Source organism: Numida meleagris, chromosome 5 (genome assembly GCF_002078875.1).
Source record: "Numida meleagris isolate 19003 breed g44 Domestic line chromosome 5, NumMel1.0, whole genome shotgun sequence".
Lineage (NCBI taxonomy): Eukaryota > Metazoa > Chordata > Aves > Galliformes > Numididae > Numida > Numida meleagris.
Genome location: NC_034413.1, coordinates 68,401,864 through 68,423,671, shown reverse-complemented (window position 1 = coordinate 68,423,671; position 21,808 = coordinate 68,401,864). Strand labels below are relative to the sequence as shown.

At 41.5% G+C, this 21,808-nt stretch overlaps 1 long non-coding RNA gene across 3 annotated transcripts in view; it reads right to left on the bottom strand.

Moving 5' to 3' along the window:
• The window catches only part of LOC110400131, a 75,892-nt gene that overhangs the window by 23,495 nt on the left and 30,589 nt on the right, over positions 1-21,808 (bottom strand). For all 3 annotated transcript variants that reach the window (XR_002439654.1, XR_002439653.1, XR_002439655.1), the window contains 3 exons: positions 15,004-15,170; positions 13,585-13,755; positions 12,153-12,251 (listed from right to left, as the gene is read on the bottom strand). This is a non-coding gene — a long non-coding RNA (uncharacterized LOC110400131). The remainder of the gene's footprint in view (positions 1-12,152; positions 12,252-13,584; positions 13,756-15,003; positions 15,171-21,808) is intronic.

The following is a 21,808-nucleotide window of genomic DNA, read 5'->3' as shown; positions in this document are numbered from 1 at the left end:
TCAACAGTCCTTATGAGCCCCTTCCAACTCAGGATTCTATGAATGTATGATCTAGCATTAGCAAAGGCTGCCCAGATAGATTATGGTGTCTGCTCCTTGGAGATCTTTATAAGCTGTCTGGACATGGTCCTGGCCACCCTGCTTGAGCAGGGCTTGGACCAGAGGGACCCAAAGGTCTCTGACAGTCTCACCTGCCCTGAGATTCTGTGCTCTCTAGAAACATTGCCTGTTTCCTTTCTTCCTTGCCTCATTTATAAACATTCGGGAATCACTCTGAGCAGAGAATAACTTCATTAGTTGGTCCTATGCAGTGGATATTACTCATTATTTGTTATACCAGCAACAAAAAGCAGAAGAGTCTGCTCCATATGCACCCCTGCTCGTGGATTACAATCCAGTAACACAACCCACAGTGACAGTGCTCATTTTCGACCTCATTACTGAGCACTTAACATTCACACCACAGTTATCTCTTGTTTTTGTTTTTATAAATAAGAAATTGTTTGCTTATTTTATACCTATTTCACAGATTTACAGAATTCCATCAATTGTTGCCTTACTTACATTGACTTGCATTACTTACACTGACCTCTCTCTAATTGTTGGGATCCTAAATTCTGCACAGATGCTATTACTGTGAATTTAACTTCAGATAGCAAGAAATTCAGGACTGCCATATGCTTTCTTTCATGAGCTTGCAGTTTATGATTAATATCCATTACTAATGTTTTTGACCAAGGTAAGCTCATGATAACAGAAAACAAAAAGTTTACTAAATTTTATTGCTGTACTTTTACTAATACTATCAACAACAAATGCACAGGAACTCCCATGCCTGTGTGTTGATCTGGAAGACTGCTTAGTTCCTCTTAGCAATGTCTGCAACCAATGCCATCTGGGGATTCTGAAGAGATTGCCAAAATCTTCCAGATTCATATATTTATGTATCAGAGCTGATAGGATGGTTGCCTTTAATATTCAGTACAGTTCAGACATCTTTATGTTTTGTAGCTTGGATCATTTTTCTTGGCTGTTTTTCTTTCTTTTTTTTTTTTAATCAATTGGGTCAAAACTATCTGAAGCAGCATAAGAAGTATTTACATGCTAGAACTCAAACACATTTATTAAGAGTGTAGTTTCAAGTATTTTAAACAATTGCTATATAACAATAGGGAATACCTATTCATAAGTAACTCAATCTTTATTAATCCTCAAGGATATGAACCAGATATTAGTTAATATCTGAATTAATTTTCAAAACTATCACCAGCTTTATCAGATAGCAAATTTAAAACTGAAAAATTTACCTCCAAAAGCAGACAAGTGAACTACTTGTATGGTGCAATTAGCTACTCCCCAAAATGCAGAGAGGACCTCTCCCTGCAGAGAGGCACTGAGCTGGGGCTCACATGCACTGTGGGGTCTAGCCCACAGTGACACTCATAGTGATGTAGAAGTGTGGGAGATGCAAAGTGGGACATGTTGCAAGGTTGTATGGACCTGCACACTGCTCTGTATTGAGAATGTCCACCCCAGGTAGGACTCAAGGTGACAGCAGAGGACCTGGTCTTCAACTGGAAGCAAATATTAGGTGAGATGGTGAGAAGCCATCTTTCTCCAAGGATGCTGAAACTTATTCAAAAGGCACCGAGCACTTTCTTAGAGAACTTTTAATCAGGTAATTAAAAATCATTGAACCATAGAATTGTTTGAGTTGCAAGGGACCCTTAAAGGTCATCTAGTCCAACTCCCCTGCAATGAACAGGGATACCTACAGGTCCATCAGGGTGCTCAGAGCCTGGTCCAGCCAAAGGCAAAACAGTAAATAGCAAATTAGGAGGCCTGAAAGTCAAATTTAACCCACTCAGTATTAATCCATTGACATCCAAGTGTGCAGGTGACTTACCCAGGGCAGCCAAAGGTTACATCCCATCTGCAAATAAAATCAAGGATATTAGCCACTGGAATTCACATTGGCAACTAAAGTAAAACTGTTGAAACTCCTTACTATGAACAGTTGTCCATCCAGCAATTGAATATTGGCAAGGTAGAACAAGAACAGTGAGGAGATATTTTTTGTTTCTGTTAGACAGCAAGAGTTTGGAGATGAGCAGATGTAATAGGGTAATCCATTTATTCAGTGCTGAATAATATTTTTCATGTAAAATATCAATGAAAATAACCGAAGCAATAGCAAAGGAAGACTAGTCCTGCATCATTAACTTCTTGTTAGCGGTGCATCAGCAGATCCACTGCTGCTTTTTTTTTAGTGTGTTAAATGTTATGGAAGGGATGGATGCTCATCTCACAGTGTACAACAAAGCAAAACTAGTGTGAGGTAAGAATGAAGTTTTCTGGGTATTAAACTCTCATCTCCTTCCCATGTAGTCATTTTCACTCTGCAAAGTGAAAGCATTGCATGACAAGGTGAGAACAGAGGCTGAGTCCTCACACACAATCACTGAGCAACAGAGCCTCTCACCTGTCCAACCCACAGAGGGTTTTCCATTTATCTTTTGAATAATTTTTTTCTCTGAGTCGGATATTAGCATCATAGTTTTGGAAAAACACTGCCGGGAAAGAGTTACCAATATGGCACTGGAGGCATGGCTCCCTTGGAAAGACATCACCGTAGCTATATTCAGGCATCCTCTGCTGAGCTACACCAACCAGCAGCTGGATATAAACTCTTTTATGCTGATTCAGATACCCACTTACTCTAATTTCAATGTCTTCTGTTTTGTTTCATTGTAGTTTTATTTTATTTTTTACTGACATGGTTTGTTTCTACTTCAAGATATTTATTTTCAGTTAATTTATTTCCTTGTGAAATCAAGAGTCGACTGCAGAATTAGCTAGTAGACAAGGAATGTTTATGCTGTTTAGTGCTAACACAGTTTGGAGTTAATACAAGAGGAGTTTATGCAGGTGTCTATCACCATGACTGTGGTTTAGAAGCTGCTTTCTGATTTTAGCTAAGGCAAATAGTGAAACACCTAGATTTTTATCTGGAGCTCTGGAATCCGGAAAGCTTAATGAAAAGAGGAAACTCCCTCATTAAATTCCACTGTTTTAGTTTTACAGCATTATTCTAAACCAAATTCTACAATCTCTCCTCAAGGCCCAATTATCCTTTTCTATGGATTCTTCCATCTAAAGAGCAAAAATGCGTAAGTTCTCTCTTACGTTTTTGACGGTGGGGAGTGAAAAGTGAATTTGATATCCCTCTACAGCTGAAGGAGTCATCTAAACCAAAGAAACCTAAGTCTCAGCTCTGCATTTCGCCTGTGACATTTTTCTTCGTCTTTGGAGAACACTTTCATTCTACAGATGCACATGGGAGATACCAAGAAAGAACAACAGTGATTTCGCCTCAGCTTAGGGAAAAGGAACTGGAGAAGCGCTATACCTGCAGGACCAGGAGAAATTCCTCCTTCCACAAGGAAGAGCTTTATGCATTTCTCAGCCCTTGGTGGAAGACACACACACAGAAGTAGAAGAAGAAAACATTGAAAATACTGCTTGATGCAGGCTCCTGGACTCATGGGTGAAGCTGCTGAGAGTAAAACATGGACTCAGGTTCCAGGAAATATCTTAAAATAAAGGGTAGCAGAGATTTCCACCAGCTGTCTCCATTTCAGGTAAAAGTCCCTGTGACCCAAGTGAACATTTCACCTTAAGCAGGAGCTCCAATACACAGACCAAGGGGAAGAGATTTCTTTCCCTCGCTTTCAGCCAGAAGTAGAAAAACCAGAGATATGTGAAAAAATACAAGAACTTTTATGACCTATGATTTGGTTCACAAACTTTTTAAATTTCATCTTACCCAACACAAGCAGGAGGCAACAGGAAGAACTACATCTGAGTTTATTAGCTGATCATTTTAGCCATTAACACAACCCTGTGAAAAAGGCAGTGAGATCTAACAGTGCATCAGGTGAATTGTTCACAGGATGAAGTGGTAGTGTCATGGTAGAGAGGGCTGGGAGAGCTTGCTCTGAAGCACAGAAGATTCAGCTGAGCTGAAGCTCCAGGAGAACAGGATCACTGCTTGCTAGTTAATGTATCAGTCTGTTAATAATAAAGAGGAGAAAACATTATTCCAGCTAAAGAGCAAGCTGAAAAGGAAACAGGAGGAAAAAGGAAAAAACTAAATCAAGTGGTATAAATTAGTCATACATAGATTTCCCATGCAAATTAAAAAGTCTTCAAACAACAGAGTATTGAGGTTGCGGTGCATGCTCACTACATGAATCGGGGAGTTAAGAAACCTAAACTATGTCAATAAGCAATTAGTTAAGTTTTTGAAAGGGCATAAGGAAAATGCAGAAGAGATGGGGGCACCTGAAAACCCAGAAGTTCCCTGACAGTAGAATTTCTATATCTCTACCTGGCCGGCTTCCCTTAGATCTGCTTAAAACAGTGCTTAGCTATTAGCAGTCAAACAATAAGAGTCTCCCATGGGCAGAAATCACATCTTAACCAGGAGAGCAGAAAAAAATGAAAATATAATGAATCTGAAGCACCAAAAATTAAAGTTGCTGGTGAAGAAGCAGCAATAAGTTTGTAAAAATCCTGTGTTCCCAGCAACTCAGTGCCTATGTAGTGAGGCAGCTAACGAAACAGGAATGGGAGTGCTGCTCTCATGAGTCACTCTGTTTGGAAACCTTTACATATTTTAAAAAAAAAAGGAGGAAAAAAAAAGCCATGTGTTAAAAGTATCTTAGCCAAACATGTTCTTTCTCTTAAGCATACAACAAAACACAACTGTCCTCACGGTAAATATCCTCCGTTTTATTACTTTAGATCACTTTTCAGTGCTGTAATCATGTCATTAGGTTTGCAATTGGCTCCGAAAGAAGCAACCATCTAAATATAAACTTCTTGCTTCCCAGTCCATTTTGTCTGTGTTACTTTGAGGGGGACAACCAGAGTTCAGGGGGTCTGAGCCTACTAGTGACATTGATGGGAGCTGGCTCAAGTCTCCTTGTCAATGTCATGTCTAAGGAGACTAATTTTCTTCTCCACACTGCAGTTTCTAACAGATATCCAGGCAGTTCAGATCTTTTTCTAGAATTAGAACTGAATTACAGATCTGCAGCAGAAAAAAGAGTATGGCAAGTCTATGTCAACAGCTGATGTACCTGCAGCATTTTGACTGGTACCATCATCTGCTGGGGAGAACAAAATGAATTATTTTGCTTTTAACTGAACAGGAATTTGAATAGTAGGTGACTGAAATCATTCTTAAACAAGTCTTTATAGGGTCACCGCTGTTACTCCTAGGATCATATCGCTTCTTAAACTTTACTCTAAGATTTTGTACCTTACTCTGCAATATCCTTGAGGATAACGGCTCGGAAGATTGGTTTCAGCCTGTTACAGATAGAGCAGAGACATAGCATGGGAATTCCAGTTGTTTTGTTTTCATAAGTTTTTGCAATATGTAATGGTTTATTTTCACTACCTCTGGAGCCAGGAAAGTTGCATCTGTCATGAGTAACTTCTGCAAAAAATATGATGGTGGAGACTGAAGAATAACAAAAATGCTTTCACACTGAGAGGCCTCTCCCTATAATAACAGCATTCATCAATAATTGTAATAGCAAGTGGCAGCAAGACTTAAGTGTCCTTAAACTACCTTTGTGCCTCTACACAGTTACATTGTCCCATCCGACAAAAGTTAGAGACTCCCTCCTGATAAGACAGATCTGGGCCAAGTAGATGGAAGCAGTAGGAAGACCATCTCCCAGGTGGGTTCAGATAGACACCTACACTAAAAAAACCTATCACTGGGAATAGGTGACCTGCCCATAGAACAGATCATGCCAATAGCCCTGAAAGATGCTCATAGCTGCATAGGATCCACATCTCATGTTTGAGCTGGTCTGCCATGGCCTGCATGGATTCACTGACCTGAACTCCAACAGCCCCTGAATAATTATTAGTATCTCTTAGGAATGAAACCACAGATATAAGACAATACATCAAAAACTCTCTAGATTATTTTCTAACTCTCCATTACATCTCTACATTTGTCACATTTCCTGAGGTCAACCCAGTGGCAGCTTTAATTGTACTTACAAGGAACGTTGTTAAAAATGGGCACAGAGTTCTAAACCCAACGTTTTCTTCATTATTTTGCAACTTTGGGAGCAGGCCAACATCATTGCGAGATTTGGCATGCATTTACCTGGAAAGAATGAGAAGGTCCATATTTCATTTCAGCTTTGCAAGGTCTCCTCCTCCCTGCACCCCCTTTCCAAACAAAAATAGGGCAAGCAGAGGAATCAGTCAAAGGGCAAAGCTGATCTGACGTTGATGTCGATCTGCATGGCTCAGCAGGCTTCTGGGGAGCAATCCCTGAAAGCAAGGTCAGCTCCAAGGGTCTGCATGCTTTGTGGGTAACCATCGCTCTGTAAACTGGGGGGAACAGGGGATATTGTTGCCCTCTTTTCCAGCTCAGATCAGTTCACTACCTGAGAGATGCATTTTACTTGGGCTCAGAACTGTGAACTCTGAAGGCCAAGCTGATAACCCCACCTGCAACCTGGTGCCCTGATTCAGATGTAATGAAGGATCATGTTTAACTCCTCTTTCAGAGCTTTAATAGAGAAAATCATCCTCATACATCTGCTGCTTTGTGAACGGAGCTCATAGATGCCTTAGTTTTTACAAACAAGCTTGTTAGGCAACTAACAGAATTCTTAAAAAATGATGCTGCTTTAGAGTAAAATATTTTAACAGCCTTGAAAAATGGATGGAAATAGAGGTTGCCACCAACTCCATCCCACCAGAGCTGTGTCCCTTAGTTAGTCCCAGTTCTGGAGATGCTGCTGCTTCATGTTTGGGACTGCCTCAGTGAAGATTCAGCTACCTCCACATAAAGCAAAGCTTTCACAGACAGAAGTGTTTGATGTCTCTACTTCTACTGCCGTCACCTCCCTGTCACTGGGTTAAAGTGAGGGCTCCATGGGGTTGAGTTCCTCCAGAAAATCACAATAAAACCATGTTTCTTAGCTCACGGAGTAGGACCTACTCTGTGAAGACACAAGTCACCATGCCCTGGGGACTGCAAGCCAAGGGGTGCCCACCACAGTGGCCCTTCTCTTTTGGGGTGCTTTAGGAGTTCAATGAAAGCATTTTTCTGCTCAGCCTCCTGGGGCTGTGCTTTTTCCACGGGACACCTACCTTTCTCCATGCTCCCTGCAGTCTCACTAATTCCCGTCACCAAGCACAGCAATATACAGTGGAAAAAATGGCCCAGCATCCCAGCACCAAGGAGAGATGATGAGGACAGCAGCAAGAAGCAGCCCCAAGCAGGGCTGGGAGCAGATGGGAGGGAGCCAGATGGGCAATGAAAGGGGCACAGCCAGCTCCTCAAAAAATAGGCTTTTAATTGTAGGACATGTTGCAAGACACCCATGACATAAAGTTGAATTATTTTCGTTTTTGCTCAAACAGCAAAAATGTAAATGCTGCTGTTTGCACAGAGATTTTTTTTTTCTTTTTAAAGTTGTTGTTGCAAGACAGCACTTAAAAGGAGGCTAATATTAATCATCACCACGTAAGGCAAGTTTAAAGTAACACATCAGCCATTTACTGGGAGCAGCTGATGGGCAGTGGCCTGTTGTGCTGGCTGGTGTTTCTTCCAAGCGGGTATCAAATGGGTCCACGTGGCAGGAACAGAAGAGAGCTCCAGATGGGAGAGCAGTTCCCATCTTTTGCAGAGTAAATCTGCTGTTTGAGGCTATATTATATGACTGAAATTTTATACATATGACTTTGTTGGAGCTGAGATCTCTTCCTTTGAAAATGTGCTACAATAATAATTGCATTTACCAGTTGCCAGTCCTTCTCGCAAAACATTTTTTTTTTGTTCCGATTGTGAAATTAATTGTCTCTAGCTAATATAATTAAAAACAAACACTTCTGATTTCAGAGGAGGGAAAGGGGAGAGAAAGAGAAAGAGAAAAAAAAACAATAAAAACACACAACTGCAGCCCTGGTTTTCTATTGACAGCAAGAAAGCTCTGCCATCCCTGAACTGTTTAATTATTGAAATGAACTGTAACAGTACACTGGATTGTTGCCGAGGTCAGCGAGCAGTGCTGGATGTCAAGAGGAAAGCAGCAGCTCCGAGAGCCCTGCAATGCCCCAGGCTCCGTCTGAAAGCCCACACACTTTTTCTCAGGCATTCAGCCCCCGATAGGTAGCCTGATAGCATGGCCGATTTGCTGGTGTTACAGAAGTCCGACGGTGCTTGCTTGTTTTAAGACAAGCCAAACTATGCTCTGGTGACCACCGTGACGCTGTGATTCCCATGCCCTATCGCATTCCTCTTTCTCAGATCCCAGGCATTTTTTTTTTCCCCTACGTGCAGTCCAGGATGTAGACAAATGAATTCCAAGTGACCTATGTGGGGGTGGACTCTTTGGAAACAAACAACAAAAATAAGATATCTCCTGTCCTCACTTTTTCATTTGCTTGTTCCCTGGATACAGTTTATTCGTGGCAATGAAACGCACATTGTGTCTCTGGAGCGAGATCCAGCAGCAACATCTTTACCACCCCCTATTTTTTTTCCTCCCTTCTCCTTTTTTCTATTCTTTTCCCATTTCAGTCCTTACAAAAGGGATCTTGTTTTATGTTATCTGCTCCTCGGGATGCCAGGTTGCCCTTTAAAGCATATAAGCATATCAAGGATTTCTATTGATTTAAATTATTTTTTTTTTCTAGAAAAGTTTAGGAAACTGGAAGTTTTGAAGAAATTCATGTGCATATCTGCACTGGCAGTGGGATCTGCTTTGCAAATAATCACCATGTATCCAGGGAAAGGGAAAAAACTTCTTTTGAAACTTTCAACGTGGAGAAAATCCTGCAGATAGAAAAACCGCTAGAAAGAAATAAAACTGCAGTTGGGGAACAGACAATAAACATTTCAGATTGCTTTATGGCTCACTATTACAGGCAACTATCTTGCTTAAGTAGGCATAACATTTTTCACAGTATATATTTAAGGTTTTATTATGGTTTGGATGAACAGCAGGAAACCATTGCTCTTGAAGGGAGGGGAGAAATAATTTTTGCCAGCCCAGTGGCCTGGCAGGTAGCAAGAGGCACTTCGTGAGCAGGAGATGGGCACGTGAGTTCAGTGCAGTTCGAGCAATGCCCTGCCTGGTGTCCAGCCGTGTGGGCTGCTTGCAATGCAGGATGCACGCATGGGAGGGACGTGCTAGAGCAGATCCTGGGCACCAGCACCACCCATAGTGGGTTAGCTACACTGGGGCTTTTGCTGGGGCACCAATGGAGAACACAGCCCTGCAAGCAGCCTGATTTTAGGGGCAAGCATCGGAGCATTCAGGGCCACTGAGGGCTCCTCCGGAGCGGCTCCCCAGGACAGTAAGTAACACAGCGACATCCACCTCCAGGCTGCCAAATCCTGACAGCTCAAAACAATGGAACAAAGAGTAACGGGAAAAGAACAGTCCACACCAACGCATCCAGCATTGTCCTGGGTTCCCTTCGGCTGGGTTACAATGAATGACGTCCTTCGGTCTGGGGTGCACCACTTCTGCCAGGATCGACCCCAGCCCATGCCCCAAACTTGGGAACCATGCCACAGCCAATAGCGACCCATACATAAGTCATTATGCAAGAGAAATTGAAGTAACTCAATTTTTATCATTATTATTCCCCACACAGCAACTGCTTGCCCCTCTCCCCAGTTTACTTCTGCCTCCATTTATCCCAGCATGCCCACCAGTAATCCAGACCCTCCAGAGCATGGGATGGGGACAAAACCTTCCGATATGTAAAGTTTCCCTGGCAAAGCCAGGCAGAGCCACGAGGAGCTAATCTCTGTGTACATTATGTGAACTGAAGTAAGTAATTTAGCAGCTTATTCCCCCAGGTAGCCAGTGACCACTGTATGTCCCTGCTATTTAATTTGACAGTTAACCTTCTGAGGGCTGGTAGTCATTTTAGATTAACCTCTGTATCTTAAAAATTAGTAAGCAATTTCCTTCTGGTTAATTTTTTTTAATTGTTAATTTTTGCACCTATTTCCAGTGGTCATCTCATCTCCCATGTTTGTTCACCCTTTTTAAAGCATCACTTTGTGAATCAGAGTTGGTGGAGGGTAGGGGGATGGATTGCTAAGAAATTGGAAAACATTTTTAAAGAGGTAAGATGAAGCATTTGTGCCATAGTTTACAATTATAATAAAATAAATCTAGAAACCATTTCATGTATGAGAGCACGTATATTAGAAAAAAATATCCCTTTCTATAATGGATAACCATCTTAGGAACAGTAGAACGTGAGTAATTTGTCAGTTTTTCTTTTAATTAAAATTGTGAATATAGTTCATGCACTGTTTGATTCAGCATCAGCATTTTGGATGGGGGCTAAAACCGATTTCCTCTTAAATCTATGGGTTTCTCAGGACAACTGGTGAAGTGTGCCTTAATATTAAGCTCTTGAACCCAAGAGAGGTTGGCTTGGTTCAAGACCAGTAAATCAACAGATATTGGAGTAATAGCTCTAATAAGGCTGAGGACTTCTAACACTTCTGTAAACGCTCTCTTTACCAAAACAGCATCCATTTTTCCTCTCAGACAACCTGTTTTAATTCATTGCATCATTACCAAGCTGATCCACTGTAAAATGAATTAAAATCATGCTAGTTAGAACAGATTCATTCTAGGTATTTTTCTCAAAGCAGTCCATGGAACATTTAACAATTAAAAAAAAATTTTTTTTTGACAAGCAAAAAATCTGCCTGGCCTAACTCTGAATCACTTTTTTTTTTTTTTTTTTTTTTTTTAAATCATTGTTACCTTGAATCTTACTCCAGGAGATGATTTAAACCAATGAGAACTGAGGGTGCTCTGCTCCCACCCTGCAGTGGGCAGGCACACAGTACCCATGCCCGCTCCAGAGCCGTATCAAAATCTGCCCAACAAAAATACAGTACTGGTGTAAGCGTCTGAGTGGAGAGGAGCACCATGTCCCTTCTGCAGAAATGTGAAGGCATGAATATATTATTTTGCTGAGAATAGGATGAGCACAGAATAACGTATGGGTTGGGTATCAAAGTTTGCATCCCTCTGCTTCTGCATTAGACTCACCTCCCACATCTCCCTCACCATAGCTTCACCATTCAGGGAGCAGGAATCACATTGTGTTTCCAGGAAACTCTCATCCCTTGCAGTTTTCAGCTTTAAGTTTTAGTTCCTGCTACCTCGCCTGTTTTGATAAATACCCATGGCACTCAATAAAATTAAAACATCAATGAACAAAACAGATCCGTATGAAATTTTCCCCATGGATTAGGAAAGGAGAGGAAGCACATCTGGATGAGGAATGTCATGTTGCTAAATATGTTCAAGTTCCACACCAGTAGGTGAGTATAGCGATCATCTAATTTATCTGTAATGTACCTGAATGCTCCTTGATCAAAGCCTGAGGAATGCAAAGGAAAAGGCTGAAAATTGAAAAAGTGCAGCCAAGGAAAAAAAAAAAAAAGGAAACGTTCAAATGTATACTGTAAGCACCACGGTAGTCCCCTTTGTGAGAAAGAGCTCTTACTTGATTCCCTGGGAATTACTTAAAGACAAACATGGTGAGAATTACTTTGGAGAGCATGTGAGGGGAAGCACACCATGAGTAAGAGGAGCAGATGCATCTTGAGAGTTCAGAATTCTTCCTGCCTCTAACTTTATATGCCCTTTACACAATCTTCCACTAATTCTTCTACACTGATAGTCTATAGAACCTAATTACGCAAAGTTTTTAAAAAATCCTTATATAAAATGCATAATGCCTGATATCTGAGTCACAAGCACAGTTAATGTAATCTAACACATATTGCGGGAACCTACTGCACACAGATATTACCAATTAGCACATGATTTTAACAATCAACATTCATGCAATTAATAGAACACTTCATATTCCTTCTAATTTTGAGCTCTGCATGAGCATATGTTATCATGACGGAATGTGGGATCATTTATTTATACTGGAAGCAAGGCTCCACACAGAAAGCTGAGATGCTGAAAGTTAGCTTAGAAGGGAAAAGGGTTCAGTTTTGCATTGAGAAATAAATACTTGCAGTCTGATTTTTAAAAGTCAAGCTGCATCCTTACCTTCTCTTTGATTCCAAACTTCTGAAGGGGAAACTGTGCTCTGATTGCAGCCAGGGAACACAACCGGCAGTGAATCAACAAGCGGGTGAACACTTCTCTCTAGGATTGGAGAGCACTACGTTATCAAGAGCCACAAAAAAGAAATAACCATATTGTCGTGTTGTATTACTTAGATATTTTTGCACTTAGAGATTATAGTAGCTGAGCATCTTGTTTTCCTTAGCACATTTGTTGTCATATTTTACTGTGATTAGGGGAGAATTATTCTTATATGCCAGATGAAGAACAAAGGTATAAAGAGATTAAGCCATATCCCCAGAGTATTTAGGCACCCATTCCCATCAAATTCCATAGGATTAAGGCATTTAATACCTTTAGGGTCTGGTCCCATCTCCTTTCCTCACTGCAGAGGGAGCAGGGAGCTGAATCCCTGTTCCTAGAGCCCTGGTATTTGCCAGCCTACCTGAATTGTCTGCTGGCTCTGGGGTGCTAACATATCAAAAAGCAATAAAAACTTACTTTAATTACTGAAATCATAGATGCATTACTGGCTCATTAGGTAGAAAAGATGTTTAGTACAAAGGTGTTTCTTTTACACGTAAGTTGGAAAGAATCACACCACTGGTGCTGCTGCGTTCCCAGTCTGTCACCGAGAAGAACATCAAAACACAGAGGTTGCTTGAGACTTCACTCCAGAACATCCTCATATCTTCAGATTCTTGCAGAGAAGTCTCACGTGTTCCCCACCAGGAAAAACATTCCCACAGGCTTCGCACCCGTCAGCAGCTCACCCTGTGAGCTGATTCAACCAAAGGCGTGCCAAGGCCTCACCAGGCCCTGCTGACCTGCGCCTCGTTTAGGAAGCTGCCTGCTCTAATCTGCCTTTCCAAAAATCCTGAAGAGTCCAACAAGAGTCACATACAGTCCTCATCCACTTGCAGGTGATGCAAGGCAGTGCATCTGATGGCAGAAGTGACCACGCTGCACAGTGGCTGCCCGCTCCTCGCCTGCCCAAAGGGCGAGTGGCAGCGTTGGGTTCTCTTGGGCCTTTGCCTCAGGAACTGCTCTAAGCCTCTGCCTCAGGAGGTGTTGCTGTGGGGAATTTTCCTCTAGCAGCAGGAACCGAAGCAGCTGCAAGAGCTGCAGATGTGGACTCTAAATCATCGTGTCTTTTCCTCTTTCAGGACAGGCTCCTGAGAGAATTTGGTTTACCACACATCTGACGTGCGTTTATGTGTTGCGGAATGGGAGTAACGCAGTGATTCTCAGGGCATAACTATTGTGAAAAATGTCAGAGGAGTTTTCATCTCCCCCTTCGCTGCTTCCGCCCTCAAGGTAGCATTCACACAGCATCATCTGTGGGGTAGCTGCTGTTTCAAACCAAAACAGATCATGGTAATCGATAGCTGGCCAAAGAAACAAGAGATTTCACCTGTAGCTGCAGCACTCCTACACTTATCTCAAGGGCTCTTCAACCAAATTTAGGTAAACAAGGAGGAAAGGGCTCTGAACATCAGTATCTGAGTGTCTCGTTTGTTTGCCTTGAAATAAATGTGCGGTGAAGGCAGTCTCGATTTCCACGATGACAATGGAGGATACACAACTGTAGAGAAATAAGAGAAGAAAAAAAAGAAAACATGTCTCAAACTCAGTTTGCCTGAGGTAACTTCAGTGCAGGTAATAGAGCCTCGCTGGTGTCCCTGGCAGAGTGGGAAACTAAGGGTAAAGGCTCTTCATGCTGACTAAATGTCAAGAGATACTGTTTTTGTTGTTGTTTTTGATATCAGTAGTAAAAATACGTTCTTTTAAACCATTATTTTTATTGAAGGCTTTACTGCACAAAGAATCCAGGGGGAACAGAAAATCATATAATTGTGCAGGTTGGGGAATTCTCTAAAAATACGTAACCATGACACCCTTGTCATTGCCGATCAAGTAATCTTGATAAAAAGTAAAGTAATTAGCCTTTGAGAAGAGCATAAAGCTAATTAAAAATGACAACTTAGTCATCTCCACAAACAGCACCGAACCAGTCAGTAGTTCCAAGCACAGCATGATGCAATACCCTCACCTGCCAAAGGGGCCTTCCTTCAAACCCATTAAAAGAAACTACACTTTACAGGATAACATTTTTCCTTTGTTCTAAAATTTGGATTTGCTTCATCCAGCATACGGTACGTCTTTTGGTTCTGTGTGTATGTGTGTGTGTTTTACTGTCTTTTACTAAGACTTTTGCCACCTATCAGTAATTTTTATAATCGAAGTGACATTTAGGAGCATACAAAGTCATATAAAACGAGACTATAAAATGTGAAGCATGAGCATATGCATTGTCTGAAAGACTTACAAGTTACAATTAATAACTTTCTTCTCATAACAAAGTTTGTTCTTCAAGACTTCTGAAAAAATAGCTAGAATCAAAAAGAAACTCCCCAAACTTCATTTATACAGATATTTGGGGGTTCTGTACTCCTATAGATGTTAATGGCAATGTTTTAATTAATATTTTGGGAACAAGAGTGAATATTACTTCTGTTGTCATCAAAAATGCTTGAGAGGACACATTTTCAGGAGCTTATCACAGTTGCTAACAGTTTTCTTAAGTGTACAGATATCTTGCAGGTATAGAAGACAACAAATGCCATCTTTCCAAATAATGAGATTCTAAGTATTTTCTAACATACACATACAATGTGAATACATATAATTACATACGTTTGCTACAGCCAGCAGTCCATTCTACCTTATTGCTTAAAGCTCCTCCACTTTGAAGAATTAAGGTGTGCCAACCTATGGTGCGTGCAGACTTCTTCGTCTCCATGAACTTTTGGTGCAACTCCTGAACACATACCCACAGGCTTGGATTCCAAATGAGCCAGCCAGTACTGTCATGCTCTGGTCTAGTCCAAACACCAGTGTCATCAGCAGATTCAGCTGCGTGCTGCTGGCACTTCATCCCACTAATGCACTGCCTTCAACCACATAGAGGAAATGCAGGTTTGATCCTCAGAATAGGAACTGATGGGCAGAGGGAAAGAGGTTTTGATTAGATTTTCCCTGGCTCATGCTAGTGCTTGACTGTAGTTTAAGTTACAGCTTGCTAGGAGAGAACAGATTAATGATTTAGGGAAGCCCTTAGGCTGCAGAAACACAATGCACTGGAAACAACCTGCAAAACAGAATGATAGTGACTCAGAGCAAGAGCTGAAAACTTAAGCTCCTTTGACTTACCGGACATAAGACGACATGAGTTGGTAAAATAGTTACAGATGTGTATCTAGACCAAATAAAAAGACCTTGCAGCCATACAGAAAAAAATGTATCTGCTTGTGCTGCACTGCTTCCACCCCTATGAATGCTTGAACCAGAAATAAAACGTTTGCTTATATTTTGAACAAATTTTGGATAAAACAAAATTCTGAGCAATGTTGAACCAGATAAGGACCTTGATCCTGCACTGTAATGAATTGTAAGGCGCAGTTCACAGAGGCCAGCTCTGACTTTGGAAAGCAAGTCTCCTTCAACTTCCTTTGCAGTCAGAGGGGGGAGGAGATCATCCAGTTTCAGCTGTTGTAAAGAGGCATCATTCTATTCAAGTACATGGAAACAGACCAACATACACAGGCTGACTACCCTAGACTGTCATCCCAACCCTACAGATCTGCACCTCTTAATACGTAATTCTTTACATGCCAAATGTAACGGCATTGGGCAACCTTTAGTCTTCCCACTGAAAGCATTTCCAGTGTCAAATGGTCCCCTGGGTGAGGTCTGTATCAGGAATTTGGTGCAATTTTGAATGATTCTAAGATGCTTTTTTCAATTCCATCTTTATTTTAAAGGAGATTATATATATATATATATATATATATACATAAAACTTTTTAAAGTTCCTCAAGGAAACTGCCTTTTCATAAGCCTACTGGACAAGCAGGTGGTTTGGTCTCAGGCTCTTATTCCTTGGTGTTACAGAACATAGGGAAGATAAGAGAAGTGTTGCTTTTCTCTTCCTTTTTTGCTTTCCCAAAGCAAAAATTAAATTTTTACAGGGATGAAGTAGTAATCTACAACACCTGCAAAGAGAAAGCATCTACTTGATCTTTTGACATTATGTTTGTTTCTGGATGGAAGGTGGGAATGAAAATGAGATACCTAGCTAGTGAAAAGATAAAAAAAGAGTGAAATCTCCACTTGCTCTTGTACCTCTCATCAGACCTGCAGGCTCTTAAACTTAATTCCAAGTTTAACCTGGACAAATAAATGGAAAAAATACACTGTGAGGAACAAGCCTACATTGGCTGTGGAGTGGGTTCGATGACCTAATAGTTATTTTTCCTTCTCTGATTTCTTTGATGCTATTTATAAAAGGGAAGAAAAAAATGATGGACCACTCCAAACAAATCGTTAGCATAAACCAAGAGCAAGCATCAAAATTGGCAAATGCCTCTTTAAGACTTGCCCAGCTCATGGAGCCAGGGAGAAGACAAATAATGCACCTCTCTGAAGGTCCTGGGCTATGTTTATTTCCCATATTTATTCAAAAGAAAATCAAAATACTTTTAAGCAAGTCAGCTGGTTCCAAATTTAGGAACAATTGAACAAAGAGGAATCTGCTAATTCCAGATGGAGTGCATATAGTCCCTTGGCACTTATTACTTACCAAATGTTTCAGAAAGCAAACACATGACCTAAAGGATTTTGTGAGTGTGGGGTCCTCAAAAAAGCTCTTAACAAGTCATGTCTTTCCAACCATATTTACTTTACCCACACACAAAAACCCACTTAGTTTTCCCTTTTTTTTTTTCAGGGAAAAAAAAAAAAAAGGACAGACAATGCTCCCTTTAAAGACTATTTACGTACAATTCAGTTATTCCATAAGGCCAGGGGCTCTGTAGGTGTCTCCTTTGAAAGGCTTCAGCTGTGGAGCATCTGCTCCCTGTGCACGAAAGCCACCTTTCCCTGCACCGCGGCTGGCGGAGGTGTTTGCTAACGCAGGAGCCCTCCCACACAGCGGTGTGGGAAACAGGCACCCACAGCCAGCCCCTCGTCTCAGGGAGCCAGCACAGGTTTTGTGTTTGATTTTTCTTACATCTGGTCCTTTTCATGCACCCAATTGTATCCCAACGTCCTGCACACGAATGCTGTAGGAAACCGAGTCCGATAAACGCAATTAGGAATTTTTTTAGTGAGCCTTATATTTCATTATTATAATTGTTTCCTCCCCAAATTAAATACTTTGGGGGGAGTATAGATTAGAAAAAAATGAATTTGAAGCAGTTTGACTCAAAGTCAATAAATCCTGTTGAGACATTTCCCTTTGCAGCAGCCGTCCAGCCCCAGGAGCACACCAAACCTTCCCAACTTCTGCTGTCCGTATGGGAGCATTTCCTACAGAGGGTCCGTCCTCTTTAGCTGGTGGGACAAGCCCAGCCCCACCAAAGGGGCAGAAACAAAGAGAGCAGGCCGTGAAATAAACATCAGGCCTGATTATCTTTTTCTATTTCAATCATTACTTTTAACATCAGGATAATAGGTCTTTTTTTAAAAAGTGAACCTCCTCTTCTGCTCCAAAGGAATAAAAAGAGGCAAAAATAGAATAACATTTAAGACAATGAATTGGGATTAAAAGAGATCTAAAAAAATTTTTTCACTACATTAAAAACGGATAAGTATAATTTAGTTACAGGTTTTGCATAAGTAAGATCTATTTCCTATTTTTTTTTCATAGAATCATAAGGATTGGAAAAGACTGCTAAGATCATCTAGACCAACTGTTAACCCTTAAGTATCTAAAGAGAATTGGGAGGCAAATGGATGAGGCCAGGATTTTCCTGGTGGTGTGTAGTGATAGGACAAGGACTAATGGCCTAAAAAAGCAGGAAGTTCCACACAAACGTGTGGAAGAACTCCTTTATGGTAAGGGTGATGAAGCACTAGAACAGGTTACCCAGAGTGGTTGTGGAATCTCCTATGGAGATATTCAAGACCTGGCTGTAGGCCTACCTGTGCGACCTACTGTAGGATACCTGCTTTAGCAGGGGGGTTGGACTTGATGATCTCTTGAGCTCCCTTCCAACCCCTTCCATTCTGTGATGACATTAAAAACAGACGCGCATAATTGAGTTGGACGGTTTGCATAAGTGAGATCTATTTCCTTAAGGCTTCTCTTTTTTATTTTTTTTTTCATAGAATCATAAAGGTTGGAAAAGACCACCAACATCACGAGACCACCTCATCCAACCTCTAACCCATCGACCCATTTTCTTTTCACTCTGTCTCTCGTTTTAAAAACCTTCACTAAGTCTGTAACCTTCTTACCGGGACCTGTATAGACGTCATATTTTCACAGCCGTGGACTCAGACCAGAAAGAACCTGAGGACAAACATGCTTATTTCAGTGCAAGTGCCAGCCCCGCACAGGCTGCCCGCTGCTGGAGATGCGCACCGCCGCTATTTCTCTGCAAATCCTTAAGCTGCACCAGCTGACTTTGCCGAACAAATTATTTTACATTTTTTAACTGAAATGCTTTTTGTTTTTATTTTAATGAATCCCCTAACTCCGAGTTTAATTAAACTCATGTTTTTTAATTAATTACCAACCAATGCAAATAAGGGAAACTACACAAACATGTATTCACCGTTCACAGATAGATACAGTTGTTGTTTTTTTTAATCCTCAAGAGTCAGGATTTGAAAATCTTTAAGTCTTGAGGGTCACAACCCCCAAATTATTTTCAGTTGGGGATTTATGAGAATATCTTCCTAGCGAATGGCAGGGAGCTCAATTGCTTAAAGGAACATAAAGCAAACTGCAGTTTCATTAGCTTAACCGAGTTGTTCTAGTTAAACAACGGTACAAGTCAGCAGAATTAGGCTTCTGTGTAAGTTATTAGAAGAGAAGTGTAGAATGTAGGAACTTCTCCATCAGAAGCGTGTACAGTTAATAGTCCTAAATGCTGACAAACACAAATGCAGGCTTATAAGTGCTCTCTCTGGTTATCCAAGTTTAGCTACAGCAGAAATCCTAAAAGGGGGAAATGAGAGTTCAAGCAACAAAACCCAAAGCTCTGACAGCCAGGAAACACAAATTTAAGGCATGGAATATAGTCATGCTTAAACCTTGGAAACTGCAAGCACCTCCAGGCAGTGCTCTCCTGGTACTTGCAGTGGCTGCCAGAGCCTGAGGACACTGCGCAGGGGGGTTACCTTCTTTCCTGTATAAAAATCATTATTTTCAGCATGAAATATTTCAAAATCTCATGAAATATTACTCTGAAGAGCTTCTCTGATGACTTTTTCAACTTAAAATGCCATAAAAGCAGCCTGTCCTGTTTCCAGAGCTAATACGAAGGATTATTTAAATTGCTACAGCAAGAGGCCAGGAATCTTTGTTTCTGTTCCCTTCCTAGGCCTGACATGGATGAATTTGGCTGTGTCCACATGTCCCATTTAGCTCTCAGAGCCCCAGAATGACTTCAGTTCACACACAGAGCTCTCCAACTTGCTTAACCCTGAGCTGGGCAATGAGCTCTGTCCTTGCTGGAGCACAGCCCGGAGCCCAGCTCAGCATCCCATCCCTGACAGCAGGCACAGCCAGCAAGAGGCCCCTGGGCACTGTGCTTTCCCCTAAAAGTAGCAGGTAATGCTGCATGACAAAATTGTTTCTTATGTGCAGCAAAGCTGCACACCTATGGAAACTGTGTTCTGCAATATATCCTTCATGTTTCTGCTTCTTTTTATCAATTTTAAATGATATTTGGAGTTTTTGTATTTACATACTCACACCCCTCTACGTACATCACTTTTACTTATCCCCATCTCACCCTCCTCCCCGAAATCTCAGGCAGATTTCTTCGCCATTTACCATGGAGCAGGTCAAGTGGCTTTTTGACACCAAAGTATCTGCACTTCCTTATAGGGCTTTACTGCCCCACAGGATGCAATGTGAAAGTGCTCATTTTTGGTGCTTCTTTCCCCACCAAGAGAAAAAATAATATCTTCGAGGCATGCCTGCATCATACAGCTTTGGGGCAAGTGGGAATTTTTCCGACACTCCGTCCCCTCTGCATCCCCAGATAAAAAATGGGAGTAAGTCACCCTTAATGAACTTATGCAAAAAATGTAATTATGTTAAGCTTATCTAACTGACGTATTTTGAGGAGGTTAACTAAAAGATGTCAGATGTGCAAAGTTATTTGTTGTGTTTAAAGATCCTTGTGCTCTCATCCTTGGGAAAATTCTTCACGTTCCCTGTCCTGCTGCACTTAGCAATGATCCTATCTTGATTGCGTTCCAGTTACCCCGTGTCAAAAATAATCAGGAGGAGAAAAGATAAAGAGCGAGAGCATTCTGGGGAAGGCTGAGATCCCAGTGACTCCTCCTTCCCCTGCTTGCCCAGAATGAACACTTGCAAAACACAACACAACAACAACAACAAAAAAAAGAGAGATGTGTCCACCCAGCTCCTGAGCAGTATGGTCTGAGCACAAGAGGATGGAGCACGCAGAGCATCGCTCCGGGCGCACAGAACCTGGGCTCCCACCCAGCCGGGCCTCGGCGAGGTGGGATTTTCCTTCCTTAAGAAATATTGCAAACTGAAGATTCCCATGTTTGAAAGGTCAGAGGAAAAAATATAATGCACTCATGAAGAGACGACCTCATTAATCCTGTTGTTCTTGGCCCCGTCAATAGAAGAAACATAAATGCTGTCAGCACTGCGCCGCTAGATAAAGGATAGAAAGTGGGAATGAAATGTTTTACTGCGAGGACTGTTCTGATGGTTTGAGAACATTTCTGGAAATAACCTGAGCTGAGAAAATGTTTCCTAGGAGGAATACATGCTGTGGGAAACTGGGTGGAAGATAAAGTTTGGTCAGTGACCTTCTCACTATCCTCTAATCACGCAGCACACTGCTCAAAGAGAGAAAAGGGAAAAAGAAGGGGATATTGTGCAGGCAGAGATGCTGTACCTTCCTGGCACTACATGAAGTGAAGTGGAAAACACAGGGGTATCATAAATCTCTATTTCATGCTCTTGGATACTGTAGTGAAATAATAATCGACTGTAGCTCGCAGGGAAAAAAAAGCGTTACTTTTGGTTTAGGGCTCTGTAGCAGCACAAAACGCAATACACCTCCGGTGAGCACAAAAACAAATGATGAAGTTGCTAAAAGGGGAACATGCCTTCCCATCTGCGTAACATTAGAAACAGAGAGAGAGCATCACTCCTCTCTCCCCAAAAGCAGCAGTGACAGAGGGGAGGCTGCGTGGCTACCTCTGCCGTGCAGGCGGCTCCAGGAGCCATCCATGGCCAAAAGCTCTGCTTAAATACACGCACATGAATGCATCAGCAGCGTTCTGATGCTGTCTGTGTGCAGAGTGAGTAAATATTAGCATAGGTGGGTACTCCTGGGAAGATTAGGAAGCCATCAAATACAGCTATCCGCAGCACTCTGCATACTGAGAGAGCGTTGGAAAGCTCCTTTCTTCGGCTACTTGCAGGGAATATCACTATACTTTTTTTTTTCTTATCTCTTTTTCCCTTAAAAACAAAATTCCTGTAATTACTCTCTCTACAAAGCAGTCATTCCAGGACCGGTGCTACAGAAGTCCCAAGACTTTTTTGGTTTCTGTATCAAGCATTTGTAAAACACAGT